Here is an 11,462-nt window from a genome sequence, read left to right as displayed (position 1 = left end):
GTGCACCAACATAATTTTAAACTGATCGAATGTATAAGATTCAGCCCTGGAAGTTTCTTATTGGTAGGTGCTATTCTCAGGGCTGTGGAATGTGCTGACTGTTTTCTGTGGGGCCAGGAGTCTCCGTTTTTACCTTATAGGGCAGTTTTCATGCCTGGGCTTGCTTAATCTATAGTTTCCTGGAAGGGGGTGGGCTAGCAGGTGGGGGTCAGGGCATGCCAGGGCATGTCTAGGCATGTCTAAAGCAGCAGCCAAGCATTTTACAGAAGCTAAAAGAGCAATTAGTGGGGGGTCTGGAGGGATTGGGGGTAGCAGGTGAATGAAGAGGGTCTCAGGGTCCTACACCCTGACCCCCTCAAAGTAGTAGAGAGGATTCCTAGAGCACTAGCTGCCTAAGTGTCCCAATTGCAGAGAGCTTGCTTCCGCAGAAACCACAGAGCCCAGGGTTGTCTTTTAAAGGAAGAGGAAGCAAGAGCAAGAGGGAAAAGAGGGGACATGTGACCACAGACTTGGGACTGGTTATACCATACCTGTGACTATGTGCTCAGCCCTAACTTCTTAGTTTCCCTGGGAGAAACCCCTGAGGGCCACAAACAGTATCCTCAAGACCTGGTGATTCCAGCAAAAACAAATTTATGAGACCAGGCTCTGAAAAACATTCACTGAAAGGTAACTCCAGGTTTGAGAGCCTGAGGTTTACTCATTGAGACTAATGACCCTTAAACATTTCTTTAAATTACATTTATTTATTGTGATAGAGGGAAGCACATGCTATAGGATGTGTGTAGAGGTCAAAGGACAACTTTTGGGACTAAATTCTCTCTTTCCATCATGTAGACACCAGGGACTGAACTCAGGTCCTCAGACTTGGTAGCAGATGCCTTTACCTGCTGAGCCATCTCTTGGGCCTTAGACTGGTGACTCTTGAGAAAGAATTCAAATAGATTGCAGGGCCTTAGAAGCCCTGTTTTTGGAAGTGAAGGATCCTAAAACTTGAGTGTCTGTACTGTCACAGTAAACCTGTCTCTGCGGCCATGCTAGACAGTAAAAACATCTAAAGGCTGAGAGTGGTCTGAATACTTAGAGAAAGGAAGCGGGGATGGGAGCAATCTTACTGTTTTGCTTCCTTGACATAACTTTTGTTTAAAATTTTTATTATTTTTATTTTATGTATATGAGTATATTGCCTGCATGTACATAAGTGCACCTGTGTTGTGCAGTGCCCGCAGAGGTCAGAAGAGGTCGTCGAATCTCTTGGAACTGGAGTTAGGAAGGTTGTTAGCCACCATGTGGGTGTTGGGATATGAATCTGGGTCTTCTGCAAGAGCAGCCAGTGCTCTTAACTGCTGAGTCATCTCTCCAGTTCCTAATATTACTATTTTGAGACAGGGTCTTACTTGTACCAGGTTTGAATGTACTCTATAGCTGAGAATGACCTTGAACAAGAGGATGATCTCGAGCTGCTGATCCCCTCCTTTCCTTCTTCCTGACTTCAGGATTACAGGTAGGTACCACCACACCAAGTTGTGAGGCACTGCGGTTAGAAGGAGGGCTTGATGCAAGTAGGCAAGCACTCTTTCAATTCAAGTACATCTTGAGCTCTTTCTTGAGCTTATTCGTAAATCCCATTCTTTTTTATTCATCTCCTATAGCATGCAAATATAGATTTACGTGCTAAATCCTGTGCTACTTAAGGAGGGGAGTCATAACTCATTTCATTAGCACTGAATCATTGATACTACGACACAAAGTGTCTTTGAAAATGGGAGAGATTTTCTCATCTCTTGGTGAGTTTGACTTAGGGGGCTAAGGTCCTAGAAACTCAACAGCCACCAAAGCCACTCTGAGTCAGTGGTTTTTTGAGTTCTTGTCTCAAGAATTTCTAGACTACAGAGGGTGAGGTTTAGAAGTTTATTATAGATTCATAGGTGGGAACACATGAAGGAGAAAGAGGGGGTGCTATGTAATTTCCTCTGAGATAAAACCTTCCATGAACAGGATGCTGTGAGAGGAGGTGAAACATTATATCCTGTACAACTGAATGGCTTCAGGAAGTCCCCAAACTGAGCAGGTTCATTAAGCCTCTTCCTCCCTAAGAGACTGAAAGACACCCTGAGCCAAGCTGAGCTGCCTGGAAGAAGCGGATACCAGCCGAACTACCTGGAAAGGGTGCTTTCCAACCAACTGAGCTGCCTGCGAAATGTGTCGTGACCTCCAGGTTTCCTACTTTCATGAGCTGTCAACCATGCTGGGTGGGCTTTCCATGACTGATATAGCTGCTTGTGAGTCATTTCTGCTCCTATAAGCAATCCCTCACCTATACTCCAGCAAGTTACCTCAGTTAAAGCTCATTGGTACACCAAGTTGGACTTACTTTAGTTCATCATTGGTTCCCTATCTAGAGGGAGTAGATACTTGTTTACCTCTCCCCAGGAACTGTCACACAACAGGGAAAGGAGAGGAATAGATGGGGAGAGAGCAGAATTGTATTACAGGAGGGGTCCTAGGAATAGAGTAAGTACAATGGAGCTGCTACTCTGGGTTTTTTTTAAAAGGACTTATGACAGAAATGGGTGAGGCATGGGGTGAGGGTTGAACTGGTCAGTCCAGTTGGCCCAGCCAGGAGCTGTCCTGGTATCTCCTCTCAGGTTCAGACACATATTCACATATAGCCCTTAGGCAGAGGTGCGCATGTAGGAGATAACAAGAAACAGGAACCAGAGCTCTCAAATGGCATCCCTGTCCTTCAGCAAGGACATTCTTGGAACTGCATCTTGGGCTTGGGTGGGGGGTGGGGGGATCCTACCTGACCAATTTCTATCTCTTGTCCTACATGGCCAGTTTCCTCTATAAGTAAAATATTTGAAGGAGTGCATATGGATGAGTGAGTTTATGAGTGAATTCTCTCAGACACCAGGTCATGAGCCCATGTATTCCTCTCTTCATTCCTTTGGCAGGGGTGGGGGGGGCTGGGGGTGGTACTGGAGATTCGAATCTAGGGCATCACAAGTGGTAGGCTAGTATTCTACTACTCTGCACATCGCCAACCTACTCACTTCCTCTCGACCACTTCCAGGAGGGGGCATGGACTAACCAAAAGATGATGAGTTGATGAGTTCAGGACTTGAACCTGAGTTTGAATCCCAGCTTTGCCATACACTGTCCCTATGAACCTAAAGTTATCCGGTATCTCTCAGCCTTATCTGTAAAAGGAGCCAATAATACCTTACCAGCAGGGTTGCTATGAGAATGAGGAATAAAGTCTGTGGGGTATCTAGTACATTGTAGCTCTCAACAAAGCCTGGGTCAGTGAGATGGCTCAGTAAGTAAAGGTGCCTGTTCCCAATCCTGCCCACCTGCTTTCAGTCCCTGGGCCCCTCCTGTAGGAAGGAAAGAACCAATTCCTACAAGTTGTCCTTTGACCTTCACGTGTATATTATAGCGTGCATACCCATACACATACAGAAACACACAACATAAATGTAAAAAAAAAAAACTTTTTAAAAAGTAGCAGTATCACTTTAAATGCTCATTAGGCAATGTGGCCCCACTGACTTTTTGTAAATAAAGTTTTATTAGAACAGAGCAGTCCCTATTTGCTACATCTTCTGTGGTTGCTTTATTTTAATTAAATTTTTTAAAATTTAATTTGGGGCTGGAGAGATGGCTCAGCAGTTAAGAACACTGGTTGTTCTTGCAGAAGACCGGGGTTTGAATCCCAGCACCCACATGGCAGCTAACATCTGTCCGTAACTCCAGTCCCAGGGGATCCAACAGCCTCTTCTGACCTCCACAGGCATTGCACGACACAGGTGCGCTTACCTACATGTAGGAAATACACACATACACATAAAAATAATAAATTAAAAAAAAATTTATTTTATGTGTATTGTGTGCATGTATGTAAGTGCACCCATGTCATGCAATACCTGCAGAGGTCAGAAGAGGGCGTTGGATTCCTCTGGAACTGGAGTTACAGATGGTTGTTAGCCACGATATGAGTGCTGGGAATCGAACCCCGGTTTTTTGGAAGAGCAGCCAGTGCTCTTAACCAGCTCCTTAATTAAAAAAATTTTATATGTAAAAGTGTTTTGCTTGCATTTATGTAAATTCACCATGTCATGCAATGCCTCTGGAGGCTAGAAGAGGGCATTGAACCCTCTAGAACTGGAGTTATAAACAGTTGTTAGCTGCCATGTGGGTGCTGGGAATCAAACCCTGAACTCAGGTCCTCTAGAAGACTTGGAAGTGCTTGCCATCTCTCTAGCCCCCATGTTGCTTTTGTGATACAATAGTGTCATAACTTTCACAAATCTAAGAAGAAACTTCAACTGAAGAATTTCCTTGATCACATTGGCCTGTGGCCACATCTATGAGTCATTTCCTTAACTGTTAATTGATATAGGAGAGCCCAGCCCACCATGGGTCGTACCATCCCTAGGCAGGTGGTGATGGGTTATATGAGAGGGCTATGGAAAGCAAGCCAGTGAGCTGCATTCTTCTACTGTCTTTGCTTCAATTTTGCCTCCAGTTTCCTGCCTTGACCTTTGTTGATAATGGACTGTAAAGTGTAAGATGAAGTAAACCCTTTCCTCCCCTAAGTTGTTTTTGGCCCTGGTGTTTATCACAGCAACAGAGAGATGAAACTAAAACAGAAATTTGTACCAAAAGTGGGCTGTTGCTGTGACAGTCCTGACCATGTTGTTTTGGTGAGGATTGTGGAAGTGTTTGGAACTTTGGGCTGGATAACTCCTTGAGTACTTAGTGCTTAATGGGGTTTTGTTTGTTTGTTTGTTTGTTTGGTCGTTTTGAGTCAGGGTCTCCCTGTAGTCCCAGCTGGAACTTTGTACATAAACCAGGCTGGCCTTGAACTCACAAAGATCTGCCTGCCTTTGCCTCCCAAGTGCTGAGATTAAAGGTGTATGCCATCACACCCAGTTCCTTAATGGGGTGTTCTGTGGGAGCTTGGAAGATAAGAATGCAGAAAGAAGTGCAGATGATTGAGGCCTGGCTTGTGTGGCTTGTTTCGTTTCAGAGGGAAGTTTGAGAGTCACTTAAAGACTCTATTGGATGCCAGGAATGGTGGCACTGCCTTTAATCTCAGCACTTGGGAGGCAGAGGCAGGCAGATCTCTGTGAGATCAAGGTCAGCCTGGTCTACATAGTGAGTTCCAGGCCAGCTGTGGCTACAGGGAGAATCTGTAAGACAAAAAAAAAAGGGCTATTCATGTGACACATTTGAATTAGGAATCTGTAGAAGTGGGGCTGGAGAGCTGACTCAGAAGTTAAGAGCATGTACCACTTTTCCAGAGGACCTAAGTTAGATTCCCAGCACCCACATCCAGTGGCTTACAAACACCTGTAATTCCAGCTCCAGGGGATCCAACACCTCTGGCCTTCATGGGTTCTAGTATTCGTGTATACATACACAGATGCACACACATACATACATATATAAGATTTAAAAAATAATTGGTAGAGGTGAAACCTTCTTTGCTTTACTGAAACAATGGATACCAGTTAGATGGAGCTGAAAAATCAGCTAAGAGAGCAGCGTCACTGAGGCAAAGTCTTCTGGGAAGTGTTTCCTCAGGGTCAACACACTTAAGCTGTGGTTTAGAGGAGGTTAAAGCTACACATCAAACTGCCAACCAAACTTGCCAGTGTGTAAAAGCTTCTCATGTGGTACTTGTTTGAAGGCCTGAGGGGTTATGGAGAGCATCTGAGGCTTGGCAGTGTGGCAGAGTTGGAGTACGCCTGAAGAGAGACCAACAGAGGCCATTGAGGAAGGTGCGGCCTCAGTTGTATTGGAGACCCTAGCACATTGGAGGTGCCAGGATGAACACCAAGGACAGCAGTAGGTGTCGGGAGTAGAGCTGGCCCATGGCTAAGACACAAGCTACATGTGCTGAGGATGACAGAAGCAGAGAAGTGCAGCTGCCTAAGCCCTTTGGAGTCCAGAAGATCCTAAGTGAGTCCCAGATGCTGAACACTGTTTTATCTACACTGTTGGATTTTGATTCTACTTTGATCTGATTTTTAACTGTGCCTTGGTTCTTCCTTATTGGAATACTGGATTTTTAATGAGACCTTGGACTTTTAAAATGTTGAGAAAAATTTAAAGACTGAGTTTTTAAAAAAATAGGACTACATTTTATAATATGATATTAGCAATAGACTTTGGGAACAAACAAGAGAGGAAATTGTTATAGTCTAAGATGATGTGTTTGTGTGTCAAAGTTGAGTGGAATGTCTCAGCATCAGTAAGCTTCAACTTGGCATGCCTGGGAAGAGGGAACCTTAGTTGAAGAATTTCCATTTCCTTGATCAGGTTGACCTGTGGACATATCTGTGATGCATTTCTTAATAGCTAATTGATGAGGGAGGGCCCAGACCACTGTGGGAGGAACCACCCCAGGCAGGTGGTCCTGGGTTATGTAAGAAGCAAGCTAGGAAAGCAAGTCAGTAAACAGTATTTCTCCATGGTTTCTGCTTCAGTTCTTGCCCTGGCTTTAGTTCCTGCCCTCGCTTTGCTCAGTGATGTAAGATGCAATAAACCCTTTCCCCCACTAAGTTGCTTTTGGTCATGGTGTTCATCACAGCGATAGAACAGTAAACTAGGATAAACAGCATAGTTATGTAGTTATCACAAAGGCAGTGTGGCTGGTATTTACCATGTGGCACTACAGAAGGTTTGCCAACCTATGACAGAGGCCATTATTACTTTGCTCTCAGTTCCTACTTGGCTCTTGACTGGTCTCTGAACTGCAGGCTTCTACCTGAGAACTTTAGTTCACATGTGTGAGCTGCCTCAAAGCTGGTGGTGAGGCTTCATTAGTACATTCCTGGTATTTGGATGCCAAAGCTACGTGTTTTGTTTTGAATTCAATGCTGGGGATCAAACCCAGGGCCTCACATAGTACAAGGAAGTATTCTAGCACTGAGCTCCACCCATGCCTCCAAGCTACACCTGACCATGCATCAGTGTTTCAGAGAAATGTCTTGCTATTTCTCCTCTTTTGCTTCTGAACACACTTTTTCTATCTTTGACAACTAGAGTCCTGGTCCTGCCTCTGGTTTCTGGATAGCTACATCAGTCTGACACTTTGGAGAGAGTCTGCTGGGCTCAGCTTTCCCTAAGCAACTTAGTAGAGGAAAGGGTTTATGGCATCTTACATCATTGAGCAAAGCCAGGGACACCCAAATACATGGGTGTCCCATGTATCTCTCCATCATACTATTGTGCAGCCCCTTCTGAAGGGCTACTTGCTCTCCAGAGAGCACTAGGGGAGCAGACTCAGCTATATTAACCTAGGGCTGATCACTGAGTTCTGTGTTGGTGTTCCATATACCTCTGATTTGTCTCAGTCTCCAAGAGTCAGCTACACAGGGTAGCAAATGAGGTGACATGTTATCTCAAAAGCACTCATACATGTATGGATCAGGAATAGAGCACTTGGCTAGTGTACAGGGGGCTCTGTGATCAATCCACAGCACACAATAAGGTAAAATAATGCCTAGCATGCATAGAACTCTGGATTTGATCTCCAGTACTACATAAAACCAAAAGTAGTTGTGCATTTTTGTAATCCCAGGATGATCAGAAGTTCAAGGTCTTCATTGAGTAAGATAGGGAGATGGAGATATTAACTCCTCTGATCCGAACAGTACAGGTTGTATTCAAGTACTGAAATTGAAACACTGCCAGTGTGACAGATAAATACAATTATTGGTAATTAACATTTAAGGCTTAGTCAGTCATGGTGGCATTTAATCCTAGCACTTGGAGGCAGAGGCAGGCTGATCTTTGTGAGCTTGAAGCCAGTCTGGTGTACGTAGCAAGTTCCAGATCAGCTGGGGCTACAGAGAGACCTTGTCTCAACAAACAAACAAACAAATAAACAAACCCCCCATATGCAAATAAATAAGTAAATAAATTTGAGACTCAGATGTAACACTGTGTTTGAGCTCTTGCCTAGCATAAGCTAGATCCTAGATTTTAACCAGCACTACAAAAAAAAAAAATGTGTGTGTGTGTGTGTGTGTGTGGTGTATGTATGTATATGCAGATGAGTATGTATATGCACATGTGGAATTCAGAGAATGATGTCAGGTGTTCTCCTGTATTGCTCACCAGTATACTTTTGAGCCTCTCTTAGTCAACCTGGAGCTCTCCATTTTGACCAGACTGACTGACCAACAAACTCCCAGGATTTTTCTGTTTCTGCCCTACATTCCTCGGGTCACTGCCAAGTTACACCCGGTTATTACATAGATGCTGGGGATCTGAACCCAGGTTCTCATGCTTGCATAGCAAACACTTTACTTACTAAGTAACTTGCCAGGCCCCAAGAAACTGTTTAAGGAGATGGAAATGTTATCTATCTTGGATTGACCATTACATATCATATATATGTCTTGAATTATACTCTACCCATAAATATGTACAATTACAATAATAAGCTAGATATAGTGGTACATACAAGTGATTCCAATACTTGGGAAGCTGAAGCAAGAGGATCTCAAGTTCTAAGTCAACCTGATGTATACAGAAAGTCTCTGCCTCAAAAACAAAAAACAAAACAAAACAAAACAACAAAACCCCAACCAAACAAAAAGAAATCACTAGCTCATCATGGTGGCACAGTCCTGTATCCCAGCAGGGACCATCATGACCATATTGATTTCCAAGCCTGGTGGTTGCCTGGGGTCTGATGGAGCAGGGCCTGGGAGAACCCAGCTGGGGATTCACCACGCAGGGGAAGGAATGAAGACAGCAAGATGCACCAGCAGGGCCAGGAGTGGGGATCATGGGCAGAGCTAGCAATGGTTTCTTTTTTTTGAAAAAAGATTCATTTTAATGTGTGTGTGTGTGTGTGTGTGTGTGTGTCTATGTGTATGCAATGTGAGTGCAGGTTCCCTTGAAGGCCAGAAAAGGACATCAGGTCCCCTGGAACTGGAGTTATAGGAGGTTATGGCCTCCTGATGTGGGGCATATCACATCCAAACCACAGCATAGCACAGTTTTCCTGTGATGGCCAGATAGTAAATACTTTCAGATCTGTGAACCAGTCTTAGATATGATCTCTCAGTGTCCTAGCTTGTTTCTCCACTGCTGTGACAAAACACTCTGACCACTACCAACTTGGGGAGGAAAGGGTTTATTTAGCTTACATATCCTGGGTCACAGTTCATCCGGGAACCCAAGGTAGGAACTCAGGGCAGGAACCTGGAGGCAGGAGCTGGAGTACAGGCCATGGAGGAATGCTGCTTACTGGCTTGCTCCCCTGGCCCCTGCTCAGCATGCTTTCTTATGTAACATAGGCCCACCTGCCCAGGGGTGGTACCATCCACAGTGGGCTGGGCCCTCCCACATCACTCAACAATCAAGAAGATGCCTTACAGACATGGCCACAGGCCTGTGGAGGCATTTCCCCAATTGAGGCTCCCTCAGCCCAGGTGTGTCAAGTTGACACTAAAGCTATCCAGCACACTCAACTCTATAGCTGTAGTACAATCACAGAGACAAGATGTCCTGGTTAGCCTTGTCAGCTTGACACAATCTAGAGTCATCTGAGAGGCAAAGCCTCAACTGAGGAATTTCCTAGCGCAAATTGGTCTGTGGGCATGTCTAGAAGGGATTGTTTTGACTGTCAATTGATGTAGGAAGGCCCATCCTACTATTGGTGACACCATTCCCTAGGCAAGTTGCTCTGGGCTGTATAACAATGCTAACTAAAACTGGGTGTGGTGGTGTGCCTTTAATTCTAACCCTCAGGAGGCAGAGCAGGTGGATCTCTATGAGGCCAACCTGGTTCACATAGTGTGTTACAGATGGGTTGGGACTAGGGAGACCCTGTTTTAAAAAATATGCCAGCTAGGCAAGAGAGAGACAGAGAGAGAGAGAGACAGACAGAGAGAGAGAGACAGAGAGAGACAGAGACAGAGACAGAGAGCAAGTGACCAACAACAGTGTTCCTCCATAGTTTCTGCTGTACTTCTTTGGCTGTGAATGAGTTCCCTGGTCAGAGTTAATGCTTTGTGAAATAGCAAGGTTCCTTGAGTTCTGGAGTTCCTACCCTAACTTCCCTCAATGATGGACTATGTCTTGGGAGTGTAAGCCGAATAAGCCCTTTTCTCCCAAGTTGCTTTTGATTGTTTTTCTTTCTTTTTCCTTTTTTTAAAGAAGTAAAGTTCAAGTTTATTAAGAAAACATTTTAGCAGTGATTTAAGCACAGGAATTAAGAGGGGAGGGACATGTAAGAAAAGAAAAAGACAGTAGTAGAGTAGGAACAGGTTTCTCAAGAGAGGGAGAGTTGCCCTGATCTTTTCTTAATGGCCACATAGTAAAAGTTCATTATATGGGAGTCAGCCAACTGTGGCCAGTAGGCCTAATATACCCACTCCCTAAATAAAGCTGCACAGGAGCAAAAGCCACACCTGTTCACGTATGTCTTGTGTATTAGCTACTTTTCTGTTGTGTAATAAAGCACCATGACCAAAAGTGATTCATGGAAGAAAGAGTTTATTTGAGCTTACAGTTCCAAAGGGTAAGAGTCCATCATGGTGGGGAAGTACAGCAGCAAGTGACAGGTATGGCGACAGGAGTAGGAAGCTGAGAAACTACATCTTCAATCCCGAATACAAGATAGACAGATTGACTGGAAGTGGGTTGAGCCTATAAACTCTCCAAGCCTGTCCCCAGAGACACACTTCTTCAGTAAGGCTACAACCTTCTAAATACTCCATGACCTCCCTATAGTGCCACCAACTGGGAACCAAGTGTTCAAATACTTGAGTGCATGGGGGACAAATTTCTCACTCAAACCACAAAATATATTCTATCTTCATCCCTGTTGCTATCATAAAACACTCCGACCAAAGAGTGATGGTATATACCTGTAATGCCTCAGAAGGCTGAGACAGGAGGATTGTAAATTCCATGCCAACTTGGGTTACATAGCAAGACCTTGTCAAAAATAATTACTTAGTTAAAAAGGAAGAAATACTTAAAAAAAATCTAAAGTGAAATTATTGTACTGACAAAGATATATTTTAATTTAATTCTTAAAACATTTATTTTTATTTTATATATATTAATGTTTTGCCTGTATGTAAACACAACTATGTTTGCAATGCCTGAAGAGGCCAAAAGAGGTGTCAGATTCCCTGGAACTGGGATTATGAGTGGTTGTTAGCCACCGTGTGGGTGCTGAGAACTGAACTTGGGTTGTCTGCAAGAGCAGCCAGGGAGGGCACGTAACTGCTGAGTCATCTCTCTAGGCTTCCAGTTTACTTTTTTTTGTCTTTCTGTAGCCCCAGCTGGCCTGGAACTCACTATGTAGACCAGGCTGGCCTTGAGCTCACAGAAATTCGCCTGCCTCTGCCTCCAGAGTGCTGGGATTCAAGGTGTGTGCCACCATGCCTGGCCCTCCAGTTTACTTTTTAAAAATAAAAAAATAT

The sequence above is a fragment of the Nannospalax galili genome, unplaced genomic scaffold, assembly GCF_000622305.1.
Source record: "Nannospalax galili isolate Female #2095 unplaced genomic scaffold, S.galili_v1.0 scaffold279, whole genome shotgun sequence".
NCBI lineage: Eukaryota > Metazoa > Chordata > Mammalia > Rodentia > Spalacidae > Nannospalax > Nannospalax galili.
The sequence above is the reverse complement of the archived record's forward strand: the minus strand, read 5'-3'. Positions refer to the sequence as shown.